The 11265-nt window shown below is 43.0% G+C and overlaps 1 pseudogene; it reads right to left on the bottom strand.

Moving 5' to 3' along the window:
* Positions 1-7462: 7462 nt before the first annotated feature.
* On the bottom strand, positions 7463-8993 carry LOC102920688 (STE20-related kinase adapter protein beta pseudogene; annotated as a pseudogene).
* Between the last annotated feature and the right edge of the window lie 2272 nt (positions 8994-11265).

The raw sequence follows: 11265 nt of genomic DNA on the forward strand, positions 1-11265 counted from the left end.
TCTGCCTTTTTAAAAGTCATTGAAAGAAACAGGGTGGAAGCAATCTCTTTACTATCTGTCGTTTTGTAGCTGGTTGTAGGACACTAAGTCTGTGAAGATCTTGGCAGGCTTTTGCTGTTAATGGAAGAAGATTCTGAATGTGTCCTAAGATAGGGACATTTATTTGTCTGTTTACTTCCTTCCTTACTTATTTTATGCCCTTGGGGCACAGTCTGAGCCTGGTGAGAGGCTCCACTGATTGTCTATTAACCAACTGAGGGCTGGCAGGTAACTGAGCCTCAGGTTTGAAGTTTTCTTATTTAAGAGACCCCGGTAATTAAACTTTCCTTGAAAGCTCTCAGATTTTTATCATGAACAAGTAACCTGTCTGTCCTTTGCATCCAAAGCTATTGCAGGGCCAGAATGTTCTTAAGGTGAAAGAAGACTTTTTTGCTTTGGATGGAATGGCCAGACATCCTCAGCTGAGGAGCTGGTGGAGGCCTGCCTCTGCTGTAGCATCGGATGGCAGGGCTGCTGAACTGTCTGATGAGGATAGGGCCTGGGACAAAGAGGCCCCACAGGAATTATGCATTCATGGTGTACCCAGAGATGACGTCTTAGTTCTAACATATCTAAGTAAGGCACTTAATGGTCTTGCATGCTGATGAGATACAGGAGGCAAAGAATTCCCCATGCTGAAAGCTGATAGAGAAGGCAAAATGGAAAACTGTACTCTTCCCTTGTGACAGAAGATGAAGCAGAGTCAAACTGGACTTGAAAAAGGTTGAAGCAAGGAAATAAAAGAGTTAGTGCTGGAGAAGACCCTTTGGGCATAGGGCCCCTGCTTCTGAGATTGACTGACAGGTTCAGCCAGCCTGGTGGGACCAAATTTCCCCCTTTCCTCCAAATTTTCCTTCTCCTCGACTGGGAGCTTTTAGAAGATTCCCATGCACCTCTGTAGTGGTTTGAATAAGAATGGACCCAGGGCTGGAGAGATGGCTCAGAGGTTAAGAGCACTGACTCTTTCTGAGGACCTCAGAGGTCCTGAGTTCAATTCCCAGCAACCACAGGGCTGTTCACAACCACCTGTATTGAGATCTGGTGCCCTCTTCTGGCCTTCAGGGACACAGGCAGGCAAAACAATGTATACATAATAAATAAATAAACAAATAAACAAATAAATAAATCTTAAAAAAAAAGATTTATTTATTATGTACACAGAAGAGTGTGCCAGATCTCATTACAGATGGCTGTGATCCACCATGTGGTTGCTGGGAACTGAACTCAGGACCTCTGGAAGAGCAGTCAGTGCTCTTAACCTCTGAGCCATCTCTCCAGCCCATAAATAAATCTTTAAAAAAAAAAAAAGAATGGATCCATAGGCTCATATATTTGTATGGTGATATTTTATTTGTACTGAAATGTGATTTTATTTGTATGTTAACAAATCAAGTTGCCTGGGGGTCAGAGCTAGTAGCAAGCCATAGCAGAAGCCAGGTGGGGGTGGCGCACACTTTTAATCCCGATCACATGACAGGCGGATCTCTGTGTGTTCAAGGATACAGCCAGCATGGAGACACACGCCTTTAATCTCAATACCAACCATAGAAGACCTGGAGGTCTGTATAGACAGTCAGTGATGAGGAGGTCATGTGGTTGGGTTTACAACCAATGAGAAGGCAGAACAGAAAGTCAATAAAAAGACAGACACACAGGAAGTAGGTCTCTTTCTGAGGGGAAGGACGGCAGTGGCAGCAAAGGGTAAGAAAGTGTTTTTAGTATCAGCTCTTAGCTACTGCTCTGACCTCTTGGGCTTTTAACTCTGCCTTTGGCTCTGTGGTTCTTACTTAATATGACTGTTACATCTACATATTTGAATGCTTAGTCATCAGAGAGTGGCACTACTTGGAAGGGACTTGGAGGTGTGGCCTTGGTGGAGTAGGTGTGACCTTGTGGGAGGAAAAGTGTCACTGGGGGTGGGCTTTGAGGTCCTGTATCTTTCTTTCTCTTCTGCTGCCTGTGGATTCAGATGTGGAACTCTCAGCTACTCTCCAGCAGCGTGTTTGCCTGTGGGCCACCATGCTCCCCACCATGATAGTGATGGACTAAACCTCTGAAACTGTAATCAAGTCCCCAGTAAATGATTTCTTTTTTAAGAGTTGCTGTGGTCATAGTGTCTCCTTACAGCAGCAGAACAGTGACTAAAACAAGGACATAGACAACTCTGTTTCAGAGTTGGCAGAGGGTGATATAGAAGGGGCAGCAGTGAGTCCTTAGAGGAGGGCCCATCTAAAAAGCCAAGATAAAACTTAACAGATGGCAAAGATCCAGAACGGGAGACACTGTATGTGACAGTGTGCATCCTTGGAGCATGTTATGTGAGTGAGGTAGCATCTGTGACATCAAAAAGTGAGACTTTTTGGACTATTACAATTCTTACTGAGAGTGTAGTTAAGAAAGTTTGGGAAGTTTTGCCCTTATTAGAGGAAGAGAATAGGTAAGAAAACCATTTTTAAAATAGCAGACTTTGTCATAGGTGATGACTTCACCATCATCCATTACCAGATGTAAAGTTTGGTGGAGGAGAATTTGACATTTTCTTTGGCCAGCAGCATAAATTCAGAATTGGTCACTGGGTCTCCTCTATTACAACTTTGTGGGAAACACTGAGACAAAGTCAGTGGGGGAAAATCTTCTAACATCATGATTAATGTAAGTTTTGTTTAGTAAGGGAAAATGTAATAGTACAACTGGCTGGAAGATGTCCTGTAGTTCGGTAGAGGGATAAAGTAACTGTGTAGCCTATAGATGTAACCAACCGTCTTATTAAATAAGAAACACAGAAACAATGTAAAAGAGAAAGCCAAGAGGTCAGAGCTCAGAGCTAAAATATCACCCTTCCTCCTGCTGTGTCCCAGCTTCCCGAAAGAGAGCTATGTCCTTGTGTGTCAGTCGTTTCCATGGTCATTCTGCCTTCTCATTGGATGTAAACCCAAACACGTGACTGCCTCATCACTGTCTGAATGTACAGCCCCCTAGGTCTTAAAGGCATATGTCTCTAATGCTGGCTGTATCCCTGAACACACAGAGATCTATGGGATTAAAGGCGTGTGCCACCACCGCCACACTCTGTCTATGGCTCTAATAGCTCTGACCCCCGGGCAACTTTATTTATTAACATACAATCAAAATCATATTTCAGTACAATTAGAATACCACCACATTTCCCCTTTTCTATTTTAATAAAAAGAAAAAAGCAAAAGGTTATAACTAACAAAAGAAAAACTATATACAAAAGTATAATAATTATATACAATATATACAAGTAATAAATACCTAAACAGGTATTTGACAAATCAGAGAAATTAATTCCATTATCTATCCTATTTTGGTAAATCCAAGATGTATCTAATGCACTTTCTATCCTAATTAATTTTCAACTATAACTAACTAATTTTCAACCATAACTAACTAATCTTCAACTCCCTCAGAGACCCAAGAAGGAAATAATATTAGCTAACAAAAATAAAAACAGGAAGTGCATGCAAGCAACTTCCAAAAAATTTGTGAGTTGACAGAAACAGCCAGCTGTCTGGGCAGTCACCTGAAGTTTCTCCGCAGTGTTGGGGCATCATCTTCAGCCTATAGGCTTAGTGTATCTGACAGACTCATTTGTGAAGTAGGATGTACACAAGGTCAACAGTTCAACCTTACATTGGGTGAGAGCAGTCCACGTACCAGAAACACCTGAATTCCACTAGTGTCCTATCATGATTCAGGATTTTAAATTCTGGAAATTGTTGACAGTTTTTTAATTCAGCTGTCCATTCTTCTTGGCTGTGCATATATGGCTTCATCTCAACATCCCCTTCTTCTCCACATCCCTCCATTAAATGCCAGTCTACTATCGAGAGGCATGAGCTTTCAGCTGCTGTTCCATTGCACAACAGAAGCCATCGGCCCTCTGCCTGTTAAGCTGCCTTCGAAGAAAAGGGCACTGTACCTTTTCCGGATTGCGAAGGCCACTTCAGGGATGGGGCCATACTGTCCTGGCCTCAGAAGATGCCTTTTGATAAAGCCATAACCACACTTGTTTTGGCAAGAATCAGTAGTCCTTTGTTTCGTGTTCTGTCTGTCCATTTTGTCCTGTTGATTCGAGGATACTTTGTTGTCCAGTGGCTAAATTTTGCCACAATGAAAGTTGACTCCATATGCAGTTTCTTCAATGCCCATATTTTCTCTGAAGCAGATTGGTACTGCCAGGAGCCGACATGTCTCAAAAAAGAAAAATTTTCTAAGTTATTAAAACATTTTAAATGCCATATTCTGTAGATCTCTGAAGGGTTTGAAGATGACCTGTCTAAAACATCTCTGCTCAATTTTTAAAACATATCTAATATGACTACAAGTTCTATTGTAATGTCTAATTACTAATTTTCATTTCTTTATATCCTAATAGTTGGTAATAACATTCAAGGATCAGAAAATTGCATTACATTGTTAAATGAATGGTATAAATACAATTAGAAATATACATATAGCATTTTCTAACAATATCAATTTCAAATTTGTATACAATATAAAACAATCCAATCCAATGTAAAGTATTTAAAACTAGTAATTGTCTTTCTCTTTTCTTTCTTTCTCTTTCTTTCTTTCTTTCTTTCTTTCTTTCTTTCTTTCTTTCTTTCTTTCTTTCTTTCTTTCTTTCTTTCTTTCTTTCTTTCTTTCTTTCTTTCTTTCTTTCTTTCTTTCTTTCTTTTAAACAAGAACCTTAAATCTAATCTCCTTTGCTTAGCCTTTTTCCTAACCCTTGACAACAACTTGTAACCAACCCCCCTAAACATTGAAAATTATCCCAGAACCAAAACCCATTAAAAAGACCAAAAAACCACCCGCCCCACACCACCTCTTTGGGAATGTGGGCGTCGTATTCTTAAAATTGCTTCCTGCTGGGTATGGGCGAAGTTTTCTTTATCCTGAAAGAAAAATTTTAGGTTAATTGTCAAATTCTAGGAAAGGTAACTATATCCTTCATTATCCAGTCTGTGTATAATGCCAAAGTTCAGGGTTTATCTCAAGTCCTTATTCAAGTAGTCTTTGAGAACCCATACCCAGTCAACCACAATTTTTTTCTTTTTTTAAAAAGGAAGGAGTCGGGAATGAAGGGTTCACAACACGCCCCCACAGTCGCATATACCAGGTGGACACTTCTGCCTAGCCAGTTCCAGTCAGGATAGGCATTTCCGGGTCAGGGTGTCTCTCGTAACCAGGATACCCGGCGGACCTGGACACCTCCGCCTAGCCAGTTCCAGGTCAAGATAGCCATTTCCGGGTCAAGGCGTCTCGCGTAACCAGGATCCCTGACGTTTCATGGCCACGTAAGCGCGCAACGTGACCATGTGATCTACGCACATGCGTGGAGTAGTGACGTGACCTGGCCACGCCCCCAGCCGGTTTTAAAGCAGAGCGCCATGTTCCTGGTTCTCTCTTCCTCTTCTCCACGCATGTGTCTTTCCCACAGGCCTGAGCACTCTGTCCCTTTATCTCTAATAAACTCTTATAAGCGGATTCTGTCATGTTTCGTGACATTTCCTTGCAGGGTAAGAACACAACGCAGCTAAATAACTAACACCGTCTGTGTGAGAATAAGTTGAGGCCTTTGCTGCTTGGCCATTGTTTCATTTGTAAGTGTGGAGGTATTTTCCTCTTTGTTAACTATCCTCTTTCAGACTAGACACTGGTTAGAGTCCACTCGGTGGTGTCTCCTGCCTCCCTGAGCAGGAGAAAAGGTGGCTTTCCACAGTTACAGGGCATTTTGAGAGCTGCCTCACACTTTGCTGGGACTTAGTGAACCTCGGGAGACAAGGGGGAAAATATTCTCCCTTCTAATTCCTCTGACCACATCAGTGTAGGCCTCTAAGTATGGTTATTGAACACCCAGTGGGGCCGTTGTACCAGTTTGGTAGGTTTTTTTTTCTTTTTTCTTTTCTAAATTATTTTTAAATTTTAAAAATTTTAGCCGGGCGTTGGTGGCGCACGCCTTTAATCCCAGCACTCGGAAGGCAGAGCCAGGCGGATCTCTGTGAGTTCGAGGCCAGCCTGGGCTACCAAGTGAGCTCCAGGAAAGGCGCAAAGATACACAGAGAAACCCTGTCTCGAAAAAAAACCAAAAAAAAAAAAAAATTTTAAGGGCATCACAGACCTGTTATTGCTCAATCTCGAGTGGCTGAACACCACTTGTGTTAGGATTCTGCTCTCACTCCTTGGGGTCTGGCGTCTTACGTCATCAGCTGGCACGGATAACTATGTACTCATCTTAAAAAAGCCAGACACGGACCCCACCCCCACCCTCTCTCTGTGTTTTCTCTCTGCTCTGCTCCCTGCCCCCCGCTCCTCCACCAGGCCTGGCTCCCGTCTTTCTTTTCCCAGCCTTTACCTCCCAATAAAGCTCTAAAAACTAACACTGGGTTCTGCTGTGGCCCGTGACTTTTCTGCCGGTGACCAGTGCCACCAACCAGTGCTGTTTTACTATCAATTTGTCCCTCTAAAAAGTTGGGGGGTGCCGACCATTTAATAAATCTTTATTGAGCTCTTACAGGGTGCATGAATTAAGGATCTATAGTTTACACAGGTAGAAAAGTGTTACTTTAGCCCCTCCCTTTTAAGATGCAAATTACATCTTCTCTTTATATTTCAAGTGAATTATTTAAGGTGAGCAAGGCTCAGTTTGATGTTACCATATGTAAAAGGGATAGTATAAACATTTTCCCTTCTCCAAAAAAAGGACTTTGTGCCAGAATAAACCAGTCTGTTCATCTGACAATAGCTGATCAAAAAGGCTAGAAACTCTGGAAGAAAAGACATTCTTGGAAGCACTGTCCTCAGAGAAAGGGTGTTGCTGGAGGGCTTCTCTCCAGGTTCCACCAAGCCCTGCAGTCCCATAATCCATGTATAAAATAATCACTCAGACGCTTATATCACTTATAAACTGTATGGCTGTTGCAGGCTTCTTGCTAACTGTTCTTATATCTTAAATTAACCCATTTCTATAAATCTATACCTTGCCACGTGGCTGGTGGCTTACCGGTGTCTTTACATGCTGCTTGTCCTGGCGGTGGCTGCAGTGTCTCTCTCTCCTTCTTCCTGTTTCCCCAATTCTCCTCTCTCCTTGTCCTGCCTATACTTCCTGTCTGGTCACTGGCCATCAGCGTTTTATTTATATAGAATGATATCTACAGCAGAAGGGCTCATTCCCAGAAGACAGCAAGATGTAGAAGAAAACTAGTTGGCTCAAAAATTACAGAGATCCAGAAAGTACCAGTCACAGCTTAGAGAGAGAGAAAAGAAAAACAAACAAACAAACCAACAAACAAAAAACAGATGACACTAATTGTAGCTGGATTATAATTCTGATGTCGAAGTTGTGAAGGTACTCTGATCTGAGCAGAGGGGATAAATCCACGCCCCATGAGCAGAGTGGTTTTAACTGATCAGTTCTCCAGTGCACGAACTGTATTTTCAAGTCTAGACCTGGCATTTGTACCTAACAACACAGAAGAAAAGCAGCAAGGAGAAGCTGTCAAGTATAGAGGACATGAAATGACTTGGCAACCCTAGAATTCCCAGTCTGGGTCTTTGTTGTCAGGAAACTCGCACTCCAGCTCACTCCATGATAACGCTGGTGGCAGTGCCAGCGGTGGCCTGTTATAAGCAGGTGGCAGCAGGGACAGCCAATCCTGGCTCTCTTCTTTCATCTGCCTGAAGAATACATGGGACAATAAACTGCTTGCTGATGGCCTTTTCTCAGGATCTTGATGCAAATGCAACTGCACCAGGCTTAAGAAGGCAGGAGAGAACATTTTTGGGGATGGTGTGTGGAGCCAGTCACTATTAACTGTGTGAGTTCCAGTTGAGACAAGCACGCCCTCTCCAATCCCAGAGTCTACTCCTGACTGGGGATTTCTCATTCTAGAGTCTGACTGTGGAAAAATACTGATATCCACTGGGCTATATGGAGGACCTTTCAGTTTCTGTAATAGCATCTGAGTCCTGTGCATGTCCTGGAAAGGGATCTGCCCACTGGCTAATTCACATGCTGTAATCCCAACACTGTAAATATCTGACTTCACATTATATCCATGTAAATCCTGTCTCAGTAGTTCTGGACTCAGCCACGGCTGCACTGATGTGCTGAACTGAGGGAAATCACACACAGCCCTACGCCTCTGTCCGTGCTTAACCAAATTATGCAGCTGGGACAGGCCAGAGAGGGTCACCAGGACATTACCAGAAATGAGGACATGGCTGGCTCTAAAACTCTTATGGATACAGTCATTCTGGTGCAGGTAGTTCAACCCTCATACTGCTCCAAAGAGAAAGTTCCTTATTAAAGTTTCACTCACCCCATCAGGAACGTAGGTCCTCAAGAGCTGACTTGCAGAGCCATAGGCCATAAATGGAGAAATAACACAAAGCCAGCTACCAACAATGAAAACGGTCCAGTAAGTTGTTGATATTGGGGTGTTGGAAAAAGTGAGACAGGATTACTGCTCTCTGTAAAGCCTTCAGATGCTCTTCAGTGCAGTTTTCCAGGCTTGTAATTTTGATAGTTACCAGTGTTCCTGTAGGAGTGTGCTGTGCAAGGTGAACAGAGATCGGGTTGTCTCTTCCTATTTCCACTTGCAGTTCATAGTGAGAAACATTAGTGGAACATATCACTTCCTTGGCTCTAGCAGGTGGAGGTGTGACCAGGAAATGGCTGGCTCATCAACTAGGTATTGATGAGCACTGATTTCAGACTGTTTTTCAGGTCTGAGTGATTCAACTCGAGTTTGTGAAGCACAGAAACAATCCAAAAGAGACATTGAATCACTTTTGTTCACAGAAAAGTGACAAAATCCCATCTATTTCAAAGAAGATTTTTGCTTTATCTTCAAGGTGCAGATATATCCCACCCGGCTACGACCAAGGCCATCGACTCCAGGTGGTGGGCGCTGAGGGGAGGCGACATGTGCGAGCCCTGGGACCTTCCCCAAGGAGGGCCCAGACAAGAACTCTAGGCCCGCTTCCAGGGCAGGCCTCAGGGTGCAGAAGTGCTCAAGACAAGGCCAGTTGGCCTGGACCTCTGTCCTAGCCCGCGGCAACGGGCCGGGATGGGATTCACCCTACCCTGCCAGGGTCGGGCCACCAGGTAGTTTTTTTTTTTTTTTTTTTGTACAGTGTTTAGGTAAAGCTTGAGTAGAAGCTAAACACTGTAAAATCAACTTTGCTTAGACATACCTAAGTCTACTACAGCTAGACTCTGTGGAAGCACTCATGGTGATTTTCTTTTCTATTAAAAAGAAAGTACTATCTAATGTATGAGATCCTTTTCACAGTTCATCATATGTAAATTGGGTTTAAGTCCCTGTAATCTAGAGGGTAGTAAATTTAGAAAACTAAGCACAACAACAACAAAATTGAAAGCCTCTTATCTGTGGGGGTCCACAGAGGCTCCCTAATAAGGCCTTACTCAAGGTCAGAAAGTCTGAGCTTGCTTTGGCCAGCAAGGCTGCATAAAAGGATGATTTGGCCAAAGGTGTGGCTACCAGGTGTTTTGAAGGGTCTACACTTGTTGGTACTTCATGCCTCGATCTTTTGCCCCTCCCCTTGCTGATGTATAAAAATCCCATCAGGAATAAACTAGGAGCAACTAGATATTGACCTAGGGCTCTCCCGAAGCTATCCTGTGTCTCTGTCTTTCTCTCCGTTTATGTCTATATTTCTTTCTATTATTTCTCAATTCTTCCCTCCTCCTTCCAAGAATCCTTCTACAGGTTGGGGCTGGACTCTGACACTCTTAGAAAGTGATTGTATAAACTAACGACATGACCGCTCCATGGTGTGGTTAAGGGGAAGGTTTTCATTGTAGATATGAGAGAGAGAACAGCCAGAGGCATCTGGGAGAATCCAGAGCAGAGAGAGAGGGAGAGAAAGTTGTGGAGAGCAAGAGATGAAGACAAAGAGTAGCCAAAAGAGGGAGCAGAGCTGAAATAGCAGGGTTATAAGGAGAATGAGGAGCTGGCAGGAGGGAAGCCCATGAGCTGGGGAAGTTTAGGGTAGGGAGGAGGTGAGAAGAGCTAAGATGCTAGGCCTGGGCTTTGAAAAGTGTAATAGATACCTGGATACTGAGGGAGCCTGGAGCTAGCATGCACTTTGATATGCTAATAGGCACCGCAGGCAGTCATTTGTCCCTTCTGCCAGTGAAAAGGGAAATGGTTCCTTCTGGTAAAGGGGAACCAGCTCCACAAGTTACTGAGGAATGCTGGCTTTTTTCTAACCCCAGAATGTGAGGAAATAGTTTCCTTTGAACTTGACAGTTAACCTCTGTTACTGTAACTGAGAGGTTCAAAATTAAGCAAAGAATAACATTAAGGGGAATAAAACCAAACAAGCCATCTTGGGGGCCTGGTGTTGCCTTCTTAGTCTCAGGAAAATAAAAGAAAACAAACAATCTTGGAGGCCTGGTGTCTTAGTTAGGGTTTTTATTGCTATGAAGAAACACCATGACCACAGCAATTCTTCTTCTTCTTCTTTTTTTTTAGTCTGTTTGCTCCTGTTCATTCACTCACATTTGGGGTGTATCTTTCTCCTGTAGACAAGCCTCCCTGGAAACGCCCTCATTGACACTTCCAAAGGTCTGTCTCCTAGGTGATTCTAAAATACATCAAGATCAACTGTGGTACAACCATCCTGACAGTTTCTGCTCCAGGATGACGGCCTCCCCATAACTCAAGCCTCAGCTAAAGCTGCTGCCTTCTCTGGCCAGTCTCTAGGCATCAGGTATCACCTCTGTGGGATCAAATGATCTTATGTTCTGCTACCTTACATTTTTTTTTGAGTAAAACTGAAATTTATTATAAGCCATAGTTGTCTTAGGGACCTCCATGCTATATATATATAGCCTCCATGGTTCTATGGGTTGTGGTCTGATTGGTCTTTATTTTATATCTAGAATCCACTTATGAGTGAGTACATACCATGACCATCTTTCTGGGTTTGGGTTACCTCACTCAGGACGATTTTTTTTCTAGTTCCATCCATTTGCCTGCAAATTTCATGCTTTCATTGTTTTTCTCTGCTGAGTAGTACTCCATTGTGTATATATAACACATTTTTTTCATCCATTCTTCCGTTGACGGGCATCTGGGTTGTTTCCAGGTTCTGGCTATTACAAATAGTGCTGCTATGAACATAGCTGAGCATGTATCTTTATGGTATGAATCAGCATTCCTTGGGTATATG

This window comes from Peromyscus maniculatus, chromosome 12 (assembly GCF_049852395.1).
Source record: "Peromyscus maniculatus bairdii isolate BWxNUB_F1_BW_parent chromosome 12, HU_Pman_BW_mat_3.1, whole genome shotgun sequence".
Classification (NCBI taxonomy): Eukaryota; Metazoa; Chordata; class Mammalia; order Rodentia; family Cricetidae; genus Peromyscus; species Peromyscus maniculatus.